Source organism: Doryrhamphus excisus, linkage group LG10 (genome assembly GCF_037039965.1).
Source record: "Doryrhamphus excisus strain RoL-2023G ecotype Guam linkage group LG10, RoL_Dexc_Guam_v1.1, whole genome shotgun sequence".
Classification (NCBI taxonomy): Eukaryota; Metazoa; Chordata; class Actinopteri; order Syngnathiformes; family Syngnathidae; genus Doryrhamphus; species Doryrhamphus excisus.
Window position 1 is genome coordinate 32,995 of NC_136366.1, and position 6,000 is coordinate 38,994.

Consider the following 6,000-nt stretch of genomic DNA (forward strand, 5'->3'; position numbering starts at 1 on the left):
GTAAACAATCTAGAAAAATATGCAGTGTAAAAATGTAATAATATAAATAACACAACAGAAAAATGAAATATTTGCGAGAAGTACATTATCAATGCTATCCATACTTGCCATACCCATGATGCACTGCTCTGCACACACCTCCGGTGTCGTGCCCCCTTTCTGAAAGCATCTGCCACCTATGAGTGCTTTCAAACGCTTTATTTCCTTGAATGTGTGTGTAATGTGATGCTGTTTCATTTGCATATAAGTGGCATGTTTTCCAGCACCGGCTCTGAAGGGAGCAATTGTGGACCCCCCGCCCTCGCCCTGTGAAATTACAAACATTTTATAAGTGGTATCTGCAAGCAGCCCCATTCCCCTCAGTGCCCTAATGTGTAACACATGGCGGACTGTACACCTGATAAAATACCTCAGGGGCCCTGCAGTTTGGAAAATCCTCAATTGGCTCCCTAAATAAAACAAACAATGGCTTCACTAAATATATCACATGTGCCTGCTGAACTATTCTGCGTCTCTTGACCTGCGAGTCCCCTCTCTCATCATCAGCTGATGTGAGCTTCATGTGTGCAGCCTCTAATGCTGAAAAGACATCTGATACTACTTGTTATGTATGCCATTCTGATAGAAAAAGTCAGGATATTCTACTCTTTCATTATCATTTCATTGTCATTGTCATACTCTGTCATTGTGTGCTGGAGTGCATGGGAGACAGGTGGACACCTGCTTTGCACTCTGCACAACCTTGCTGTGTCTCCCCCTCTTGGTCGCAAAGAGGAGGAAAAGTCACCCACCCCCTCCCCCTGCCCAAAACAAAATTAAATCTGGAGTTTCTCTTGGCTAAGTCCGAAAGCGAACGGGAAAGTGTCTGGAAAGTGAAGCAGCAGAAAATAGCAGGAGATGGGGACACAGAGGGGCTTGTTTGGACTCTGACTGTACGTCCATGTTGTCTTCCAACACGAGCTAGAAATGATAGGAGTCGATTACCCAACCTGGAATAAATACGTGCATAAAATTAAAAAATAAATAAAAAATATGGCAAAATATGTCTTAATAGTTACACAAAAACTCGCTGAACCGAGTTCAGTCATTATCAAAGACTACAGTCATAAATTATATCAATAGGCAAAATTTTCTGCTTCTAATATGAGTAGTTATGAGATATTATAAATTGTATATATAAATTGTTGTTGCAAGATCCATCCATTTTCGACCACTTATTCTCACGAGGGTCGCGGGCATGCTGGAGTCTATCCCAGCTGTCTTCAAGGCGGGGTACACCCTGGACTGGTGGCCAGCCAATCCCAGGGCACATATGGACAAACAACCATTCCCACCCACATTCATACCTACGGATGATTTGGAGTTAATTTGGAGTTAATTTGGCAATTAACCAAGCATGTTTTTGGAATGTGGGAGGAAACCCGGAACACCCGGAGAAAACCCACGCACTCACAGGGAGAATATGCAAACTCCACACAGAGATGCCAAACCGGCAATCTTTCCCGATTTCTTGACTGTGTGGCCAACATGCTAACCCACATCCTTTGAGTTTTCAGTGTGTGACCTGAAAAAGGAAAAAGTTTGGACATCCCTGGGTTGGACTGCCTGCTCATGGGCACTTCTTCAATGGTGATCAATACCTTTTTTCAATGACTTTATAAGCTATTTCATTGTGCAACCTTTTCTAACCCTTAACAGGATGAATGCTTTCCATCATATGACAGTAATGTTAAAGAATTAGATGCTCATTTGTTAAATTATTTTAGCATATTTTGCATGATGGTGGTGCTTGGTTATGAATGAAAATCATTATTACATGCTCCGGTGTAAGAATATGTATCAGGATGCAGCCTGACATTGCCTAACTGTTAACTTTCACCCTTCATTATGTCTCCCGAGCAGCCGTGCACCGAAGAAAAGGACCGCCATCAGAATGAAAGTGAAAGAGAACATAGATCACTGGTGAAACTTACACAGGATGAGACGCTAATTACCGTATTTTCTCCAGAGCAACTTATAAATAAAAAAACTGTTTATGTTACATAAACACTGGACACCTTTTCTGTTCATGTTTATTTTTTGTGTAGCTGAAAAGCCACTGTGTTAGCATATCTTACACCTATTCAGCCTGTTCTCTATTCTTTTATTGTTAGAACTTGTCTTCCAAGAGGACGTAATGTCTGTTTTGGTCAAGTAGTTTGGAAAATAAATTACCCGCAAAAAGTGCGACTTATACTCTAGTGCGACTTATGTATGTTTTTTTTCTACCTAATTATGCATTTTTGGCCTTGTGCGACTTATACTCTGGAGCGACTTATAGTCCAGAAAATATGGTATATTGTTTCTTTATTTGGGTTAGACAGCTGACTGTCATGCATATACGGGTGAGTCTCCAGAGTTTTGGCTACATTAACTGCCCGTTGACTGATGAGCATCATCAGAAGCCAGAAAAACTCACTGCTGTATAGTTATCAGTATGAGTGTGATTTTTGCAGAACAATGGTCAAAATTTTTATTTTATTTTATTATTTTTTTCAATAAAAAATTCTGAATCGTGATCCACTCTGTATTTAAAAAATAATATTATAAAAAACAGTAATCTGAGATCTTGAATGTCTGCTTGCGAGAATTAAATGAGCCAAACTGTCTGCAGCCCAATAAAGACATAAGCATTGACTCCCAAGGCCTGGGTACCAATGAAGCCAAGCTCTCATTAGCACTTTTTCATGTTACACCAGAGCTATTTGTGACATGCATGTAATATTGGGCCAACTTCTTCATTTGTAATGTCATAATACCACCCTATCCCAAACACAACCGACCTTTAAAGTGAATTTTAACATGACTAACATTCCAAAATTATATTTTCCATGAGGTTTTCTATGTGCCTCATCCCAGTTAGCTTATGTATTGCCGGCAAGGAAATGTGTGTGTCTGTCTTTAAGTGGAAAAACACTTTTGGACATCTACGACAAAATAGTCTGTGGGTTTGTTTCTAAAGAGTTTAAATGTTAAATGTGAAGGCTGTATGATGAACATAAACACTTAAGCCCCATTGGCTCCACGAGCCTGAGGACTAAATAGAACAAACTGTTTGACACAAAGTGTGCACATTATATAGCAAGTAAAATGAATACAAATAGTGAAAATCAAGATTTTATAATTAAATTTGTTGCTCAGCATAATGTGGACACATGCTCCAAATGTGTGAAAAGGTGAAAATCATTACATTTTTGTTGCATAGATAGCTGAACAAAGATACCCAATAATTTTCAGACCATTCATTCATTTTCTACCGCTTCTCCTCACGAGGGTCGCGGGGGTTCTGGAGCCTATCCGAGCTGTTTTTGGAATGTGGGAAGAAGCCGGAGTACCCGGAGAAAACCCACGCATGCATGGGGAGAACATGCAAACTCCACACAGAGATGGCCGAGGGTGGAATTGAACTCGGGTCTCCTTGCTGTGAGGCCTGCACGCTTAACCACTCATCCATTTTCAGACCAATGAAGTGAAATTTGATCATTTCTCTAGTGTGCCGTGCCACAGTGGTTGCAAATTACAGTTGTTTATCACAGGCATCAATTTAGATATGATGAGTATTTAGAGAAAGAACATGCCTTCACTTGAGTGTGTCAATGATCGGTGGTCATAATTCATGCTGTGACATCTCTGATTGGCTAATGATCACCTCAGGGTCTCCTACGAACCCAAATGATACCTGCTAATCATTCACTCATAATGTTCCTCCTCTGCGCCATAGAGCTTAGCCATTGAAGGAGAGAGATGCTAACGTTGTCTAATCATCTCAAGTGGATGTCTACCGAAGAATGACAAGCAGAATGTCTTGCGGCAGATTTATGGAGCCACATGAAGATTTGGAATTTGAAGGCGTTGTTGTTATGATTTGGTCTAACTATGTGCATACGTGTGTTCACACAGTACTGTGTGTACTGTACAGTGCTACTGCTGTGGTTGTCTTGTACACTGGAAGGGCCGTTGCAAGGGGAGGAGAGACAGGCCTATTGGGAGGATGAAGTCTGAATGCGACCACTACACTGCTTAGTTACCAGTCTTCGTTTCATAGGACATCCCTACTTATGCAGCTCTGTGATAAACCACATCTTTTATCGACTGTTTAGCTTGTTAGCTTCCCGTCATGAGTGAACAATAGTAATCAAAGAGAGAAGAGGATTGTTATTGCAGCTGGAAACGCTCGATGCCTGACCACAGTCAGTAGATCTGAAATCGGAGAAGAAGGCATTCACGAAGGTAGGCTGTCCACCCTCTGAGCGGGTCGTATACAGACAGGAAATAATATATTACACGCCGATCAATCTCAGCCTATACGGTCGTTGCTGCTGAAGCTGGAGGATGTTTTTGGAGGTTCCATCCATTTTCTACGGCGCTTAGCCTTATTAGGGTCACGGGGTATGCTGGAGCCTATCCCAGCTGACTTTGGGGCGAGAGTAGAGGCTTTTTGGAGGTTCATATCACGCTATTTTTAGAAACTGAACAAGGAAACTGAAACCAGCTAACTGCACCTGAGAGGGTCACAATGCTTTTGGCCCACCCCACATAGTTCTGGGGTCAAGTTCTTGGTGGCAGGGTTCCAGTAGTGGAAAACTGTGTTAGGATTTGTCACTTATTGCCATCCTCCCTACACACAAGGCCTGTTGTGACTCAAAATGTTCATGAAAATGTTCATCATTCATCTCTCATTTTGTTTTGTTCCTGACTCAATCCATACCACTGTTTGATTCCACATACTGAAATGCTGTGGGTTTTGAGCGTTGTTTTCGTGTACAAGTACAAGACTACGAGGTTAAAAGTCGAATCAGATGCCTCTGAATCGAACTGTCAGCAAGTCACCTATTCTAAAACACCCCTACTACCAACCCCACTGTGGAAATGCAAGATGCAAGATCCAAAATGTACAAAGGCGGATCGAGGAGAGGTGGAAGTCTGTTGAATGTGTTTATGAAGATGATATACTGAGGTACATCAATGTTTTAGCTTACTGAGCATTTTGAGAACATAACAAATCAGAATGCTAGACACAAAGGTACAAGGAGGCCATGTAATTCTCTGTGCCTCCATCTTGCTGTCCTTTTACGGGGGCTCCAGAGGCTAGTTAATAGGTGTCTGATTCTCACCATGAATCTAATTAGATCTCTGACTGGGGTCTTAACAAGAAAAAAAAAAGATTTAAGCATAGAGGGATGAAGGTGCTCAGGCGCTGTCTTCACACCTCCAGTGCACCTTGGCCTGAGTTGTCCCCTGCTCCCTCCTTTGCTGGAGAAAAACAAAGTCCTGCAGGCTAATGAAGTTCGTAATTAAGGAGATTTTGTCAGGGTGAATGAGTAATTAGGACAAGGTTTCTCAGGGGTGTTAGTGGTGGCCAGGCTCAGTGGAGCACAGACGGCCACAGTCATCATCTTCTCTTCATTCACATCCATAACATCTTTAATGTATCAGCTGGAAATGTGCTGATGTGCAGAGTTACAATGTAATTTAAGATCAGTCACCACGCTCGCAGATGTTTCTCTCTCCCTAGCATGTTTATAGCAATGTATGCAATATGCTGCTGCGTTGGTTACCACGCTACGGATCTCTGATGTGTTGTGAAATCAGATATAATTGGAGGAAAATGGCTGAGGGACATGGCTGCGCTCTGTTCACAGCGAAGACATGTCCGTCCTAATTATCACATTTACTTCAGATTGGTTGACTATGCAGCTGATAAAGAAAGTTCACCTGGCCTCAATTAACTATATTTATCTGAGATTATCCCTCCATGAGATTTCTGCTCTGGCAAAAAGATTAGAGTCAGTAAGAGTCGCATATGCAGGATTTTCACACAAAGTGACATCTCCAAAGGGGGAGAAATAAAATCAATGAAAGAAATACAAGGAGATGCTTTTTATTCTGGGGGTTCTCTGGCAGAAGGATTTTAAAATCAAGCATGTTATATGATAATAAAGTATATTATTGTCGCTTTGC